This window comes from Cetorhinus maximus, chromosome 23 (assembly GCF_964194155.1).
Source record: "Cetorhinus maximus chromosome 23, sCetMax3.hap1.1, whole genome shotgun sequence".
In the NCBI taxonomy this organism is placed as follows: domain Eukaryota; kingdom Metazoa; phylum Chordata; class Chondrichthyes; order Lamniformes; family Cetorhinidae; genus Cetorhinus; species Cetorhinus maximus.
In genome coordinates, this window is record NC_135901.1 from 58,945,977 (window position 1) to 58,965,622 (window position 19,646).

Here is a 19,646-nt window from a genome sequence, read left to right on the forward strand (position 1 = left end):
ATCCCTGGGACACAAGATACTCCAACCCAGGCAAAACCTCCCAATTCACCGAGCACAGGCTCAGGAAAATGCAGGTATATCATATCGTGGTCACTGAGCAGCATTTACAGAATACCCGAGTGAGTGAGTCACCAATAAAAGTCACACCAACTTTCTAAATCTTTACACAGCAAAATTCCTTCATGTTATTGAAAAGTTGACTGTTGTGAATCTGAAAATGAGCACCATGGGATTTGTGTTACCGAGTGACTTGTTTCCCATTGTTTGGCTCACGCAGTTGGTCAAGCATGAGACGCAATCTGAGGATCGTGAGTTCAAGCCCCATGTTAGATGCCATTTTTAAAAACTTTGCTGCTTTCATGGGTGACCCCCAGCTCTCCATTCCTCCTGCAGTATCACCGCTCAAACTGAGTCTTTCTCCTGTGTGCTTTTGTTAATATCACAGCTGCAAGTATATATGTGAAAACCACCCTCCACTTCACTGGAAGTGCGAGAGGCAAGTTTTTAGGTGCGGCCTAATGTACAATGAATGATGGCACTTTAAAAGCAGCGAGTTGCACTCAAGCCCCTGTACCAACAAAACTGTTCAGAGTCACAGAATTAGAATGGATACTTCCTGGGGTCCGATAGTGGCGGGTTCACATCAAACAGGATCCAGATGAGAATGATCTTATCTATAAGATTAGGGGAGAGTATTCGGGAACTCCTTCTGAACCTTATTCACATCAAAATGAGCTTCGAGGAAACATTGGATAGGATGGGGTTGTTTTCTTTGGAACAGAGGAGGCTGAGGGGAGATTTAATTGAAGTGTATAAAATTATGAGTCACCGAGATAGAGTGGATAGGAAGGACCTATTTCCATGAACAGAGAGATCAATAACCCGGGACATAGACTCAGAAATAAAGAAATCCTCACATTTATATTGCGCCTTTCCCCACTACCAGAATCTCAAAGTGCTTTCCAGCCAATGGGGTACTTTGGACGTGGATTCACTGTTGTAATGTAGGAAACACAGCAACTCTCATACACAGCAACGTCATAATGAGCAAAGATACTGTTCTTGTGATGTTGATTGGTGGATAAATATTGGACAGGACACGGGACCCTGCTCTTTGTGAAATAGTGACATGGGGAATTTTCCACCCACATCAAACGGCAGGGAGTAGGAGGGTGGCTCAGTTTAAATCTCAAGGAAACACTACCACAAGTGCAGGACTCACTCAGTGCTCTGAGGGAATGTCAACCTAAATTGCTGTGCTCAAGTTTTGGCAATGAGATTTGACATCATAGCCTTCCAACATATAGCAGAAAGTATTACCAACAGAGCCACAGTAAAACCAATAATTCAATTTAACAGAGTTAATGGAAGGATTAGATGTCAATTAATTTGGTTCACTCAGTGGGCGTGGGGAGTCTGGAACTCACTACCTGAGCTGTTCGTAGAGGCAGAACCCCCCATCGGATTAAAGAAAAGAACACGTGGAAATTCATTTGAGCTGCTGCAACCTACATGGCTACAGAACAAGAGATAGAACATGGGATTGAACTGGATTGTTCTTTTTCTGCTGACATGGACACGATGTATCAAATGGCCACCTTCTGGGTCATAAATATTTCTTTGTTTCATTATTTCAATATTTAAATTGATTAGACTTTTCCTGTATGATTGTGTGTGTTTGCTCAATAAAATGTTCATAATGTTGGAGAAGGATTGAGAGTTTTCAGTGTGGGATAGAGTGAAATGGGTCAGTAGAAAAGCAACACTTTTCCAATCAGAGCAGAAATAGACAACAGATACAGAATAGCTCTCCCACCTTTAGGTTCTTTACTTGTTCCGTTACATTGATTTTTGTTTGCATCCTCATCCCTTTCGTTGTTTAATCTCTCCTATATTCAGCCAATCACAAACCTTCTCTTCTGTTCTTCCCACTCCTCCTTTCTCCGTCTGTGCTCTTTCCTAAAATCTGCTGTATATCCAGCTTTTTTCCAGTTCAGTTGGAAGTTCAGGGATCTGAACCATTAACTGTTTTTCTTTCCACAGCCTCGGCCTGGCCACTAAGTATTTCCAGTATTTTCTGTTTGGGAATTAGGATCAGATCTGATGGAATTCAAATTCAGTGAATCAATCAAAGCTTGTAATTGACAGCCAGTGTCAGTAATGGTGACAAACATTGTCAGAAAACCCCATTTGGTTCATTATTGCCCGTTAATGATATTAACAATCCATATTTAAAACTGCAAAGCATTTGACCCATAGCTAGCACATTCTTCATGGTAAGGTACAGTTTAAATTTACCATGTATGGGGGGAAATCAATTGTTTATCCGATCTGCCTAGAGTCCACTAAGTTCACATCTAACTGTTGTGGTTTGTTCTGCTGGTAATTACATTCAGCTATGGTGCAGGGCCATTGCACTTTGGTTATCAATCAAGGGGTGTAATAATTTTATATTTTTCCCCTACGTCTTCGTCGTAATCAAACCACAAAACAAAATGATGTATTCAACAACAGTTAACTGATTTCTTCTCCACCGATGCTGCCAGACCTGCTGAGTTTTTCCAGGTAATTCTGTTTTTGTTTTGGATTTCCAGCATCCGCAGTAGCTTTTAGCTTTTTGTTTTGACCTTTCCATGGCGGGATTATTACCCAGCATTCGGAGCGATACAGAATGTGCCCTGTCCTCACTGCAGGAGCGGCTGCGCATGCGCGGTGACGGGCTAAGAATAGCGCATGCGTAGAGTCTGCCGCTGCCGGGAGTTGTTTATTTCGGCTCCTCAAACGCTGAGAAATGGCCGATTGTCGGAGGGTCAGGGAGGCGGCGGAGTTGGTGAGGAGGATTCATGAACACACGGTGGAGGCCTCAAACCCACATTAGGAATGCACAGGTCCCGCGATTGTCGCAAACTGGGCGGCAAAATCGGGAAGGCGCTAACCACATAATTCCCCATTAAAATCCGCCATCTTTATAGGGGCACTGTGCAGCAGGGCGCATGCGCGGTCATCCTGGTCCAAGTAGCAGGAGGAGAGAATATTGTGACTTTCTATCCTGGACTGACAAGGATGGATTTTGGAAACTCCTTTTACAGGGGGTTAGAAGGGGAGGATTTACACACAGCAAACTCAAACCAAGAGAAATGTTTGTCTCTTCTCAATTTCTATCCGGGACTGACAGTGATGGGTTTTTTAAACTTCTTTTACAGATTATTGGAAGAAGATGTACAGATAGGAAACTCAAACTAAGAATGACAACAAGTTCTGACGGAGTCACTCCATTCATCAGGACCTGACTATCATCATCATTTGAAGGAAAAAGGTTTGTTTGTTCTCTCTGTGGGAAAATACTTTGAATATCTGTGGGACTCCAAACACAGAGGGGGAGACCATGGAGGGATTTGAAAACAAGGATGAGAATTTTAAAATTGAGGTGTTGCTTCACTGGGATGGGCAGAGCTGATGGGGAAAGGGACACCGGTGTGTGTAAGATTTACTTATGTTTGATAGAGGTATTCAAAATCATGAGGGGTCTGGACAGAGTAGAAAAGGAGAGTCTGTTCCCATTGGTGGAAGGATCAAGAACTTGAGGACACAGATTTAAGGTAATTGAAAAGGAATCAATGGGGACATGAGGAGAAACTTTTTCACGCAGCGAGTGGTTAAGATCTGGAATGCGCTGCCTGAGTGTGTGGCGGAGGCAGCTTCAATAGAGGCATTCAAGAGGGAATTGGATGTGAAAAGGAAGAATGTGCAGGGTTATGGGGAGAAGTTGGGGGAATGTTCATTTGGAGAGCTGGTGCAGCCAGGAAGGGCCAAATGGCCTCTTTCTGTGCTGTACCAATTCTGTGATAGTGAAGTTTTGGATGATCTCAGGTTTATGGAGGTTGAATGTGGGAGGCCAGTAAGGAAAGGGTCAGCATAGTCAAGTCTAGAGGGAACAACGGAATGGATGAGAGTTTCAGAAACAGTTGAGCTGAGGCAGAGGCAAAGAGGGATGGAGTCCGTGCCTAGGGAGTGGAGTTTGTAGCAGGGGCTGAAGACAATGGCTTCAGTCTTCCCAATATTTAACTGGAGGAAATTTCTGTTCATCCAGCACTGGATGTCAGACAAGTCAGGATGGTGTGTGACTTGGAGGTGATGGTGTTCACAAACACCTGTTACCCTGGTCCTTCTGGGTGGTGGAGATTGAGGGTTTGAGAGATTCTGTCAAAGTTCTGGTAGAATTGGAGATATATAAAACCCCGCTTGTTATCCTCCTGCAACTCCTCATCCTTCTCTCGCTCCTCCCATAGAGGCCAGAGTCTTGTGTAGGCCCAGACTGGGTGGCAGTTTCCCTTCCCTGAAGGACATTAGTGAACCAGTTGGGTTTTTATGACAATCCAGCAGTTTTCATGATCACTTTTTCCTAGTGCCGGCCCCGCAAATTCCCAGATTCATTCAGCTCAATTTCACAACCTGCCTTTGTGTTTTTCTGGGTTCTCTCTCACTCCTTTTTTTCTGTTTTGAATCAATTTCACAGGGTATTAGAAGGGGAGAATTTGCAGTCGGGAAAGTCAAACCAAAGAACACAACAGATCTGACGGAGTCGCCCAATTTAACGTAAGCTGAATATCATCGGATTTTGAACATGGAAGGAAAAAGCACCGTTCACAGTGGGGAGAAACCGTACACGTGTTGTGTGTGTGGATAAGGCTTCAGCGAATCACCTGGCCTGTCGAGACACAAGCACAGTCACACTGGGGAGAAACCGTGGAAATGTGGGGATTGTGGGAAGGGATTCAGTTACCCATCTGAGCTGAAAACTCATCAACGCACTCACACTGGGGAGAGACCATTCATCTGCTCCCAGTGTGGGAAGGGGTTCACTAATTCAACCAACCTGCTGATACACCAGCGGGTTCACACTGGGGAGAGACCGTTCACCTGCTCTGAGTGTGGGAAGGGATTCACTCAGTCATCTAACTTGCTGATACACCAGTGAGTTCACACTGGGGAGAGACCTTTTAAATGCCCAGACTGCGGGAAGTTTTTTAGAAGTTCCGGGGACCTGATGTGCCATCAACGTGTTCACACTGACGAGAGACCATTCAGATGTTCTCAGTGCGGGACTGGGTTCAAGGGATCATTTCAACTCACTGTACACCAGCGAATTCACACTGGGGAGAGGCCGTTCACCTGCTCCATGTGTGGGAAGGGATTCACTCAATTATCCCATGTGCTGAGACATGAGAGAGTTCACACTGGGGAGAGACCTTATAAATGCCTACGCTGCGGGAAGTGCTATAAAAGTTCGGGGGAACTGATGTCCCATTAGCGAGTTCACACTGATGAGAGATCGTTCATGTGCTCTCAGTGTGGGACTGGGTTCATGCTAACAGCGGAACTCACCAAACACCAGCGAGTTCACACTGGGGAGAGCCCGTCCACCTGCTCCGAGTATGGGAAAGGATTCACTTGGTGATCCACCCTGCTGAGGCATCAGTGAGTTCATGAGTAACTACAGTGATTGCCTAACATTAGTAGTGGGGAAAATGCTAGCGTCTGTTATAAAAGGTGTGGTAACAAAACACTTGGAAAGCATTAAAGGGATTAGACAAAGTCAGCATGGGTTTATGAAAGGGAAATCATGCTTAACTAATCTACTGAAGTTTCTTGAGGATGTAACTAGTAGAATAGATCAGGGAGAACCAGTGATGTATTTGGATTTCACAAAGGCTTTTGATAAGGTTCAACATAAGAGCCTAGTAGGAAAAATTAAAGCACATGGGATCGAGGATAATATATTGGCATGGATTAAGAATTGGTTGACAGACCAGAAACAGAGTGGGAATAAATGGGTTTTTTTCCGATGGCAGGTTGTGTTTAGTGGTGTACCGCAGAGATCAGTGCTTGGGCCCCAGCTATTCACGGTATATATAAATGACTTGGATGAGGGACCAAATGCAATATTTCCAAGTTTGCTGATGACACAAAACTGGGCGGGGCTTTGAGGACGATGCAAGGAGGCTTCAGGGCGATTTAGACAAGATGCGTGTGTGGGGCAAACACATGGCAGTTGCAGTGTAATGTGGATAAAGGTGAAGTTATATGCTTCGGTGCGAAAAACAGAAAGGCAGTGATTTATTTAAATGGTGATATATTGGGAAATGTGGATGTACAAAGGGATCTGGGTGTCCTTGTACACCAGTCAATGAAAGTAAACAGGCAGGTGCAGCAAGTAATTAGGAAGGCAAATGATATGTTGGCCTTCATTGCAAGAGGATTTAAGTTCAGAAGTAGGGATGCCTTATTTCAGTTACACAAGGCCTTGATGAGACCACACCTGGAGTATTGTGTGCAGTTTTGGTCTCCCTACCTAAGAAAGGATATACTTGCCATAGATGGAGTGCAGCAAAGGTTCACGAGGCTGATACCGGGGATGGCAGGACTGTCGTATAAGGAGAGATTGGTTCGATTGGTCCTGTATTCACTAGAGTTTAGAAGAATGAGAGGGGATCAAATTGAAACATATAAAATTCTAACAGGGCTAGACAGACTAAATGCAGGGAGGATGTTTCCCTGGTCGGGGAGTCTAGAACCAGGGGCCACAGTCTCAGGACACGGGGCAGGCTATTTAGGACTGAGATGAGGCAACATTTCTTAACTCAGAGGGTGGTCAACCTGTGGAATTCTCTACCACAGAAGGCTGTGGAGGCCGGGTTTCTGAGTATGTTCAAGAAAGAAATTGATAAATTTTTGGACATTAGGGACATAAAGGGGTATGGAGAGAAAGTGGGAATGTGGAATTGAGATAGAGGATCAGCCATGATAATATTGAATGGCGGAGCAGGCTCGAAGGGCCGAATGGCCTACTCCTGCTCCTAGTTTCTATGTGATTGGATTTTGCTGTTAGTCACATCTAGGACTGAAACATGTTCATTGGGGCTTGTTTCTGCTGATGTTAATAAACTCCAGCCAATTATAGGGTTAATATTCTGGATAAAGGTGAAATAAATCAGCTTTGTGTTAAACACAGTGTGGTGAATCTTGTTAATATATCAAACACAAGTTATTTCCTTTTGAAAGGCTCTCACTCTCCTCTGTCTCCTCCATCCTCACCTCCAACAACAAGTGTGAGGAACCCATGGAGCTTCTTTGTCACTAAGATTGAGAGAATCCGATCAGCTGCCTCTGCTGCTTCCCACCTTCCACTAGCCCAACAGGCCAAACTATCTCTAAAGCTTCCCCTTGCCCAGAAACCACATCTTTATTTTCTCTTCCATCTCCCCTCACGCCCTCTTGTGCTCATCTTGTTGAGGAGACCCACCTCTTCCCTCAACCTTATTACCACTAAACTACTGACCCTCCACTCTCCCCATGTTCGCTGATATTGTTAATGGTTCTCTCTTCAGGTACTGTCCCTGTCTCCTCTAAATTCGCCGTCATCAGCCCCTCCTCATGAAAAACAAACCCTTTATTCCGCAGTCTTTGCAAACTACTGCCCCATTTCCATCCTCCCTTCCCTCTCCAAAATCCGAGAGCATTTCATCACCTCCCAAATCCGTCCCTATCTGTCCTGGAATTCCATGTTTCAATCCATCCCAGCAGGTTTCTGCCCCTATCACAGGACTGAAACAACTCTTACCAGAGTTACTAAGGACATCCCGTGTCACTGTGACAAAGGTGAGCTGTCCCTCCTTGTCCTTCTCCATCAGTCTGCAGCCTTTGACATGGTTAAACCACCCGCTCTTCCTCCAGCCCCTCTTCACTCTTGTCCAGCTGGGTGGCTCTGCACTCTTCTGGTTCCTTGCTTATCCAGAAATTCACAGCCACCGTATCACCTGCAATGTCTTCTCTTCCAGCTCCTACACCGTTACCTCTGGTGTCCCTGAGGATCTATCCTGGATCCCCTCCTATTTCTCATCTACACACTGCCCCTCAAGGACAACATCTGAGAACAGTGTTTGATTTCATACTGACGACACCAGCACCTCTCATACTCCTCCACTCTTGTCCAATTCTCAGGCTGCTTATCCCACATCCAGTACTGAACTTACAGACATTTCCTCCAATTGGATGTTGGAGAGGCCGGAGACATTCTTTATGGTTCCAGCTCCAAATTCCATTCCTGAGCTACTGACTCCATCCTTCTCCCTGGCAACTGTCTGAGACTAAACCAGACTTTTCACATCCTCGATTCATATTTGACCCTGAGATGAGTTACCGGCCACATATTCGCCCCGTCACTAATACCACCTATTCCCATCTCCGTAATACTGCCCGAACCCGTCCATACCTCAGCTCATCTGCAGCTTAAAACCTCACCCCGTCTTTTTGTCACCTCTCGACTGGACTATTCCAAGACACTTCTGGCCGGCCTCCCACACTCTGCCCTCCACAAGCTTGAGGTCATCCAAAACTCTGTTCATGTTTCCTAACGCAGACCAAATCCTATTCTCCCATCACCCCTGTGCTCACTGACTTGCACTGGCTCCCAGCGACACCCCATTTATTAAAATTCTCATCCTTGTTTTCAACCCCTGTATCGCCTCACCCCTCCCTACCTTTGGAATCTCCTCCAGCCCCACAACTCTCTTGGATATCTGTCCTGTTCTCACTCTGGCCCTTTTCACACCCCGTATTTTCTTTACTTCACCATTGGTGGCCATGCTTTCAGCTGTCTGAGTCTTTTTGCTGTGTGATTCCCTCCCAAAACCTCTCCGCCTCTCTCTCCCTCTTAAGGTGCTCCTTAAAATTTACCTTTTTAATCACGTTTTTCTCCATCTTCCCAAATTTCTCAATGTGCGGTTCTGACAAATTTAATTTGATAACTCTCCTTGGGTTGTTAACTGTGGTAAAATCGCTACATGAAGGTGAGTTATTGTTGAATGTGATTAACAACAGCAGTAACACCAGAATCCAACTCCTGCAGTCACATGTGATCTTGCTGGTGTCTCAGCAGCTGGATGACTGACTGAGTCTTTTCCCACACAGCGAGCAGGGAAACAGTCTCTCCCTGGTGTGACTGCGCCGATGAGTTTCCAGCTCAGACGGGTAATTGAATCCCTTCCCAGAGTAGTGATGTTTCCACAGTTTCTCCATGGTGTAGGTATCCTTGTGTTTCTCCAGGTTGGATGGTTATTTGAAACCTCCTCCACATGCAAACTACATGTAGTTTCTCCCCACTGCGAATCTGAAAATCCTCCCCTTCTCATACCCTGGAAAGAAGTTCACACAATTCTTCACTGTAAATACAGAATACATGGCTCCTTTTTAAGCTAAACAAAATAAGTGGCAGCCATTCACTGACTTATTCCTCAGGGCAATGCCTTGACCAATCAGGGTCAAGCTGCCTGGTTTAATTTCAAACAATGCTTTGCAGTGAACTGTCAGTCACCATCACTGGTGCATTCTCCATGGCAACGCCTCTACCAATCAGAGTCCACTTGACAACCTGTCAGCACTCTCTTCACATACAGTATAAATTGTTGTTTTCCCCTTATATTGGTATTCATGCGAAATGCCCTGATGAGTGCGAGATGAAAAGCTTTGACATATCTCTTTTTTCAGCAAGAACATTTTTTCCTCTCTTGTTCCCCAAAGCTGTAAATCCATGTCCCACACACTCTCCCTCCTCCCTGCATTGAAATCCAGACCCAGTTCCCCATACTCTCTGTTTAAAAGACAGAAGAAGATCTTACCAAGAGGATTGGGTAAAGTTTTGGTCTCCTTACTTAAGGAGGGATACACTTGCATTGGAGGCAGTTCAGAGAAGGTTCACTCGGCTGATTTCTGGGATGAAGGAGTTTGTCTTGTGAGAAAAGGTTGAACAGGCTGGGCCTATGCTCATTGGAATTTAGGAGAATCAGAGGTGATCTTGTTGAAACATATCAGATTCACAGGGTGGATGCTCAGAGGATGTTTTCCCTTGTGAGAAAATCTAGAACTAGGGGTTACGGTTTCAAATTAAGAGGTCTCCCATTTAAGTTGGAGATGAGGAGGAATTCCTTCTCTTGGAGGGTTGTTAGTCTTTGGAATTCTCATCCACAGAGAGCAGTGGAGGCCGGGTCATTGAATACATTCAAGGCTGAGTTGGACAGATTTTTGATCGACGAGGGTGCTCAGGATTATGGGGGCAGGCGGGAAATTGGAGTTAAGGCCACAATCAGATCATCCATGATCTTATTAAATGGTGGAGCAGGCTAGAGGGGTGGAATGGCCTCCTCTTCCTCCTGCTCCTGTTTCTTACGATCTTTTGTTCCTAGTGTCTGAGGTGAGGGAACCGTGAACAACAGAAACAGGAAAATAGGAGCAGGAGTAGGTCATTCGGCCCTTCGAGCCTGCTCCCCCATTCAATATGATCATGGCTGATCCTCTATCTCAACGCCGTCCTCCCGCTCTCTCTCCATACACCTTGATGCCTTTAGAGTCTAGAAATCTATCTATTTCCTTTTTAAGTATAGTCGATGACTTGGCCTCCACAGCCCCCTGGGGTAGAGAATTCCACAGGATCACCACCCTCTGAGTGAAGAAGTTTCTCCTCATCTCAGTCCCAGGTGACCTACCTCTTATCCTGAGATCCTGAGATTGTGACCCCGTGTTCTAGACACCACCACCCCCCCACAAACCCCCAGCCAGAGGAAATATCATCCCTGCATCCAGTCTTGTCAGAATTTTGTATGTTTCATTGAGATCCCCTCTCATTCTTCTAAACTCCAGTGAATAGAGGCCTAGTCGGCCCAATCTCTCCTCATACGACAATCCTGCCATCCCAGGAATCAGCCTGGTGAACCTTTGCTGCATTCCCTCTATGGCAAGTATATCCTTTCTTAGGTAAGGAGACCAAAACTGCACACAATATTCCAGGTGTGGTCTCACCAAGTCACTATATAGTTTCAGTAAGACATCCTTGCTCCTGTACTCGAGTCCTCTCTCAATGAAGGCCAACATACCATTTGCCTTCTTAACAGCTCACTGCACCTGCATGCTTGCTTTCAGTGACTGGTGTATAAGGACACCCAGGTCCATTTGTACATCAACATTTCCCAATCTATCACCATTTAAATAATACTCTGCCATTCTGTTTTTCCCACCAAAGTGGATAACTTCAGAATTATCAACATTATACTGCATTTGCCATGTATTTGCCGACTCACTCACCAGTCTAAATTGCCTTGAAGCCTCTTAACACCCTCCTCACCACTCACATTCCCACCTAGTTTTGTGTCGTCAGTAAACTTGGAAATATTACATTTGGTTACCATCACCAAAATCATTGATATACATTGCAAATAGCTGAGGCCCAAACACTGATCCCTGCGGTACCGCACTAATCACCATCTGCCATTCTGAAAAAGACCCATTTATTCCTACTCTCTGTTTCCTGTCTGCTAACCAATTTTCAATCCATGCTAATATATTGCCCCCAATCCCATGTGCTTTAATTTTGCACACTAACCTCTCATGTGGGACATTGTCGTAAGCTTTCTGAAATTCCAAATACACCACATCCACTGGTTCACCCTTATCTATTCTGCTAGTTACGTCCTCAAGAAACTCCAGCAGGTTTGTTAACATGATTTCCCTTCCATAAATCCATGTTAACTTTGTCTAATCCTGTTGATATTTTCTAAGTGTCATGTTATCACATCCTTTATAATACACTACAGCATTTCCCCCACCACTGATGTTAGGCTAACCGGTCTGTAATTCCCTGTTTTTCTCCCCCTCCCTTCCTTTTTAAATAGCGGAGTTACATTTGTCACCTTCCAATCTGTTCCACAATCCGCCGAATTTTGGAAGATGACAACCAACGCATCCACGAATCCCATGGCCACCTCCTTTAGTGCCCTGGGATGCAGATTATCAGGCCCTGGCTTTCAGTCCCATTAATTTCAACAGGACTATTTTTGTAGTAATACTAATTTCCTTCACCATTCTTCATTCTCACTAGACCTTTGGTTCACTCATATTTCTGGAAAGTTATTTGTGTCTTCCTCTGTGAAGACAGAACTAAAGAAGTTGTTTAATTGCTCTGCCATTTCCTTGTTTTCTATTATAAATTCTCCTGTTTCAGACTGTCAGGGACCTACATTTGACTTCACTAATCTTTTTCTTCTTATATAATTATAGAAGCTTTTACAGTGCTTGTTTATGTTCCTTGCACATTATCATATTCTATTTTTCCTCTCTTAATCAATCTCTTAGTCTTCCTTTGCTGAATTCTAAACTGCTCCCAATCCTCAGGCTTGGTACTTTCTCTGAAAACTTCACTTCACTCCTCTTTGGATCTTATACTTTCCTTAAATTCTTTTGTGAGCCATGGTTGGGCCACTTTTCCTGTTGTGTTTTTGCACCATGGGTAAGTTGCATGGTCAGCCGTTTAGTGGGAATAGGCTCAAGGGTGGAGGTGGGTCTCATGGACAAGATGAGAGTGAGAGGACATGAGGGAAAACCATGAAAACCAGAGGAAAATGTGAGCTCAGGGCTCAGGCTGGGGGAAATTGAGAGACAGTTTCTCCCGGTGGGCTGGTGGGAGGGAAGCTGCAGAGGCAGCTGATCAGATTGTCTCAATCTTAGTGACAAAGAAGCTCCATCAGCTCCTCACACTTGTTGTTGGAGGTGAGGATGGAGGAGACAGGGGAAAGGGGGAGTCCTTCAAAAGAAACTAACTTGTGTTCCCGAGATATGAAAAAGACTCAACATGCTGTGTATTTAAAACAAAGCTGATTTATTTGACTTTTATTCAGAATGCTAATCCTATAACTGGGCTGGAGTTGATTAACATCAGCAGAAAGAGACCCCAGTGAACATAGTTCAGTTCCAGATGTGATTAACAGCAAAATCCAATCATTGTAGTTTTCATGATTTTGATGGTGTCTCAGCAGCTCAGATGGTCGAGTAAATCCCTTCCCACACTCAGAACAGGTGAACGGTCTCTCCCCAGTGTGAACTTGCTGGTGCGTCAGCAGGTCAGATGACTGAGTAAATCCCTTCCCACACTCAGAACAGGTGAACGGTCTCTCCCCAGTGTGAACTTGCTGGTGTGTCAGCAGGTCAGATGACTGAGTGAATCCCTTCCCACACATGGAGCAGGTGAACAGTCTCTCCCTAGTGTGACCACGCAGGTGTGTGAGCAGGTTGGATAACTGAGTGAATCCCTTCCCACACTCAGAGCAGGTAACTGGCCTCTCCCCAGTGTGAATTCGCTGCTGTACAGTGAGGTGAGATGAATGTCTGAACCCAGTCTCACAGTGAGAACACCTGAACGGTCTCTCGTCAGTGTGAACACATTGATGGGACAATAGTTCCCTGGAACTTTTGAAGTCCTTCCCACAGCCTAGACATTCAAAAGGTCTCTTGTCAGTGTGAACTTGCTGGTGTGTCAGCAGGTGGGATAACTGAGTGAATCCCTTCCCACACTCAGAGCAGATGGACAGTCTCTCCCTGGTGCATGTGCACTGATGAGTTTCCAGCTCTGATGGGGTTCTGAATCCCTTCCCACAGTCCCCGCATTTCCACAGACTCTCCCCGGTGTGACTGTGCTTGTGTCTCGACAGGCCAGATGATTGGCTGAAGCCTCGTCCACACACACAACACGTGTACGGTTTCTTCCCACTGTGAACGGTGCTTTTTCATTCCATGTTCAAAATCCAATGATTTGTCAGATCCTGATGTGATGTTTGGTTTCAGTTTCCCGACTGCAAATCCTTCCCTTCTAATACCCTGTGAAATTAATTTAAAACAGAAGAAAGGGAGTGGGAGAGAATCCACAAAAACACAAAGGCAGGTTGTGAAATTGAGCTGAATGAATCTGGAAATTTGTGGGGCCGGCACTAGGAAAAAGTGACCATGGAAACTGCTGGATTGTCATAAAAACACAACTAGTTCATTAATGTCCTTCAGGGATTGAAATCTGCCACCTGGTCTGGGCCTACACAGGACTCAGGACTCCATGGGAGGAGAGAGAGAGGAAAGTGGTGGCAGCAACAGAGGGAGACTGAGAGAGATTTTCAATACCTAAAACTCAACCAAAACTTTGACAAAACCTCCACCACCTGGAAGGACCAGGGTAGCAGGTGTATCTGAAAACCATCATCTCAAGTTCCCCTCCAAATCCAACAACGTCCTGACTGGTCTGAAATCCAATATTGGATGAACAGAAATTTCCTCCATTTAAAAATTGGGAAGACTGAAGCCAGTGTCTTCAGTCCCTGCTACAAACTCCACTCCACAGCCATGGAGCCATCCCTCTCCCTGACAACTGCTTGATGCTGAACCAGAGTGTTCACAACTTTGGTGTCATATTTTACCTGACATGTGCTTGCGATCACATATCTGCATCCTCATGGAGATCACCTATCACCACCTCAGTATATTAACTGACTCCACCTTAGCCTCAGCTCATCTCACCACTCTGCTCATGGATTACACAGGCTCCTGGTTAAGCAGCACCTCAATTTTAAAATTCACATTCTTGTTTTCAAATCCTTCCACGGTCTCTCCCTGTCTATTTCCAGTCATACAGATGTTCAAAATCTCATCCCATATATAAAGCAAACAAACCTTATTCCTTCCACATTCAAACGCCGATGATATTCAGGTTCTGATGAATCGAGAGACTGTCAGATCTTGATGGGATTCTTGATTTGCATTTTCTGTCTGTCAACCCTCCCCTTCTAATAGCCTGTGAAAGAAATTTACAAGATCTACATCAGAAGGGGAAATATTTCTCTTGGCTTGAGTTTGCTGTGTGTAAATTCTCCCCTTCTAACCCCTGGAAAAGGAGTTTCCAAAATCCATCCCTATCAGTCCTGGATAGAAAGGCACAATATTCTCTCCTCCTGCTACCTGGACTAGGATGACCGCGCATGCGCCCTGCTGCACACTGCCCCGCGAAAGATGGCGGCCGTCACCGCGGGCCTGAGACCTGAAGAATCTCAGTTGCCGGTTTGGTACAAACGCTGGACCGGGAGTTTCTAATTCGCGTCCGGAGGCCTGCACCGGGTTTTATGAAACCTTCGAGTCCACACTAACTCCATTTCTCTCCTGTACTCGGCTGTCACTCACCCTTTCCCGCCTCCTTCCTCCTTCAGCTCCCGCACTCCCCGGGCTTCAGGTACAATGACACTGCGCATGCGCGGAGCGTCGCTCATTCACCCCGATTGGTTGGAGGACCAGCTGCTCCCGTTCGGTCCTCCAGTCCCGTCCCCCTCTTCCTATTGGTCCGGAGCTACCGCCAATCAACCGGGCATTGTGACGGTTTCAAATGGTGAGCGCGGCCACAGACTCAGCCTGACTTGCTGATTCTTGGCAGCATTTTCTGTTTGGGAATTAGAGCTAGAGATGGATGGTCAGTTCCCCTCTGTCCGGGGGGGATTCACACTCATTTCCCTAGTGCACTGATTATCACCTTTACTTTACATGAGAAAGTCCCCGGTTCAATCCCGGCTGGAAGCTTTGTGTTTACAATTGATTTTTATAAATTCATTCATGAGATGCTTGGGGTAGTTTAAGGATTTTGACCCAGTGACAGTGAAGGAACGTCGATATTTCCAAGCTAGGATGGCAAGTGTGTGCTGCCTTTGTCCTTCTAGATGGTAGTGGTCGTGGGTTTGGAAGGTGCTGCCTAAGGAGCCTTGGTGAGTTTCTGCAGTGCATCTTGTAGATGGTAGATACTGCTGCGACTGTGCGTTGGTGGTGGATGGAATGAATGTTTGTGGATGTGGTGCCAATCCAGTGCATTGCTTTGTCCTGGATGGTGTTGAGCTCTTGAGTGTTTTTGGAGCTGCACTCATCCTGGCAAGTAGAGAGTGTTCCATCGCACTCCTGACTTGTGCCTTGTAGATTGTGGACAGGCTTTGGTGAGTCAGGAGGTGAGATATTTGCCGCAGGAGTCCTAGCCTCTGACTGGCTCTTGTAGCCGGACTATGTATATGGCTGGTCCAGTTCAGTTTCTGGTGAATGCTCACCCCAGGATGTTGATAATGGGAGATTAAATGGTAGTAATGCATTTGAAAGTCATGGGGAGTTGGTTAGCTTCTCACTTGTTGGAGATAGTCATATCCTGGCACTAATGTGGCGTGAATGTTACTTGCCACTTGCCAGACCAAGCCTAGGTATTGCCCATAAAGCCATAAGATGTAGGAGCAGAAGTAGGCCATTTGGCCCATCGAGTCTGCTCCGCCATTCAATGAGATCGTGGCTGATCTGATAATCCTCAACTGCGCTTCCCTGACTTGTCCCCATAACCTTGATTTCCTTACTGATTAAAAAACTGTCTATCTCAGCTTTGAATATGCTTAATGACCCAGCCTCTACAGCCCTCTGTGGTAAAGAATTCTGCAGATTCACTACCCTCTGAGAGAAGACCTTCTGCCTCATCTATTTTTTAAATGGGCACCCCCTTACTCTGAGATTATGCCCTCTAGTCCTAGACTCTCTCACAAAGGGAAATAACCTCGCAGCATCTACCCTATCAAGCCCCCGAAAATCTTATATGTTTCAATAAGGTTACCTCTCATTCTTCTAAACTCCAATGAGTACAGGCGCAACCTACTCAACCTCTCCTCAAAAGAAAATCCCTCCATACCCTGAATCAACAGAATGAATCTTCTCCGGGCTGCCTCCAGTGGCAGAATATCTTTCCTTAGATTAGGGGACAAAATTATTCACAGTATTCTCAGGGCGGTCTAACTAGTGCCTTGTATAGTTTTGGCAAGACTTCCCTATTTTTATACTCCATTCCCTTTGAAATTAAGACCAACATTCCATTTTCCTTCCCTATTACCTGCTGAACTTGTATGTCAGATTTTTGGGATTCATGCACAAGGACTCCCAAATCCCCCTGTGCTGCAGCCTTCTGCAGTCTTTCTCCACTTAAATAATATTCAGCTCCTCTATCCTTCCCATCAAATAGCATAACCTCACACATTCCCAAATTATATTCCATCCGCCAAGTTTTTCCAGGTCCTGGTACATTTGAACATGGATTGTTTCAGTACCTGAGGAGTCACGAATGGTGCTGAACATTTTGCAATCAACAGCGAACATCCCCACTTCTGACCTTATGATGGAAGGAAGGTCATTGATGAAGCAGCTGATGATGTTTGGGCCTAGGACACTATCCTGAGGAACTCCTGCAGCGATGTCCTGAGTTGAGATGATTGACCTCCAACAACCAGAACCCAGGACTCAAACCCACGGAGAGGTTCCCCCCTCATTTCCATTGACCCCAGTTTTGCTAGGGCTCTTTGATGCCACACTCGGTCAAATGCTGCCTTGATGTCAAGGGCAGTTACTCTGACCTTATCACCGGAGTTCAACTGTTTTGTCCATGTTTGAACGAAAGCTGTAAGAGGTCAGGAGCTGAGTGATCCTGGCAAAACCCAAATTGAGCACCAGTGACCAGGTTATTGCTACGAAAGTTCCACTTGATTGCACTGTTGATAATCCCTTCCATTACTTTGTTGATGATCGAGAGTAGAATGATAGGGCAGTAATTGGCCCGATTGGGTTTATCATGCCTTATGTGTACAGGACAGACCCAGGCCATTTTCCACATTGCTGAGGAGATGCCAATGTTGTGGCTGTACTGGAACAGCTTGGCTATGGGTGCAGCGAGTTCTGAAGTCCACGTTTTCAGAACAATTGAAGTTGAGGATATTTGTGGAACCCCCTCCTCTAGTGAGTTGTTTAATTGTCCACCGCCATTCACGACTGCGTGTGGCAGGACAGCAGAGCTTAGATCTGATCCATTGGTTGTGGGATCGCTTATCTCTGTCTGTCACATGCCATTTACGCTGTTTGGCCTGCAAGTCATCCTATGTTGTAGCTTCACGAGGTTGACATCTCATTTTTGTGAAAGCCAGATGCTGCTTCTGGCATGTCCTCCTGCACTCTTCATTGAACCAGGGTTGATCCCCTGGCTTGATGGTACTGGTAGAGTGGTGGGGGGAGGGGGGGGCGGGGAGGTATGCCAGGCCATAAGGTTACAGATCGTGGCTGGTGCAATTCTGCTGTTGCCGATGGCCCACAGCACCCCATGGATGCCCAGCCTTGAGTTTCTAGATCTGTTCAAAACCTATGCTATTTCGCACGATGGTAATGCCACACCATACGATGGAAGGTATCCTCAAAGTGAAGATGGGACCCCGTCTCCACAATGACTGTGTAGGAGGTGACTCCTACTGATGCTGTCGTGGACAGGTGCATCTGCAGCAGACTGAGTGATGAGGATGAGGTCAAGTATGTTTTTCCCTGTTGAAGACTCTCTCACGACTTGCCACAGACCCAGTCTAGCAGCAATGTCTTTTAGGTATCGATCAGCTCGGTCAGTAGTGGTACTATTGATCCGCTCCCTGTTACTGAGGAGGAATTAATCATGAGTTTAGTTTCATGTCGACCAAGCGGACGGGATGTTTTAGGTCGCTGACCTTTTTCATTGTGTCACCTGGAAAGTGTGTTTGGGGACCTGGAATGTGGGAAGGGAAGAGGTGAAGGGCGGGCGCTGCATCTGCTGTGCTTGTGCTTGTATGGAAATGATTCACAGTGATGTTCATAAAAAAACAAAAAATAGGAGCTGGGGTAGACCATACGGCTCTTTGAGCCTGTACCACCATTAAATGATCTTTCAGCTCAACTCAACTTTCCCGCCCCATTCCCATATCCATTGATTCTCATGGTGTCCAAATATTCTAGTGAGATAATCTCTCAAATAGAGGATGATGAATAACAGCTCGAAACCACAGTCCTCTCTCCCACTGCCGTAATGATCCTTCCAACATACAGGAATTTGGGGCAGTAGTGATGTTGATGCTCAGATTAGCTCTGTCTCCATATGTTAAATTGGATCGAGAAGCACTGGAGAAGGTGCAAAACAGATTTACTGGAATGATGCCAGAATTGGAAAGTTAAATCAATCAACAAAGATTCAACAGTTTGCAAAGGTTTTGTTTGGAGAAGAGAGTGAGAGATGACCTGACCGAGGACTTTAAGATAGTGAAAGGGTTTGACAGGATGGACACGTGGAAGATGTTTCCACTTGTGAATGGATGGAAATAAATATAAGTTAGTCACTAATAAATCTAATGTGTAAATCATGATCAATTTTCATTCACCAGAGATAATGCAGAATGTGCCAGAAACACTCAGCACATCTAGGAGCATCTGCATTGAGAAGCATTAAGTTTTCAGGACTGTTCACTGATGCTATATTCCTTGTTGTACCGGTACTACCAGATCTGCTAAAAATTCCAGCATTTTCCATTTTAAATTCTAATTCACATCACCCGCTTTATGATAACTGTAGATGGTTGAGAATGTGGAACTCATTATCAGAAGGATTTGAGATCCCAGTATGAGCTGGAAACTTATGGGTAAAATCACACTGTGAAATGATCGTTCACCAGCTGATTTGTTACATCCTTACTGACAACAGAATTTAAATATTCTGTGTATGGAATGAAAAATCACTTGTTCACACGGCCTCCTGAGATTCCAGTGAGTTCACATCTAACGAGGGATTTGTTATGCTGTTAATAACACCTGGCACAGAACTATGGCGGAAGACCAGTGCACTTTATTAAGTCAGTTGATATCAAAAAACATTGTTATATCTTGGCCCTGTGGTTCCAATCGTCACTGGATCACAAATAATAATTTCCTATTCA

The 19,646-nt window shown here is 45.3% G+C and overlaps 1 long non-coding RNA gene and 1 pseudogene across 1 annotated transcript; one reads left to right on the forward strand and one right to left on the reverse strand.

Annotated features, from left to right (window-relative positions):
* The window catches only part of LOC144698065 (uncharacterized), a 53,739-nt pseudogene that overhangs the window by 14,812 nt on the left and 19,281 nt on the right, over window positions 1-19,646 (forward strand).
* Window positions 13,352-15,101, reverse strand: LOC144698354 (uncharacterized). The gene is made up of 3 exons (XR_013580508.1): window positions 15,046-15,101; window positions 14,542-14,662; window positions 13,352-13,701 (listed from the first exon to the last, which is right to left on the reverse strand). It is a non-coding gene; the product is annotated as an uncharacterized LOC144698354 (long non-coding RNA).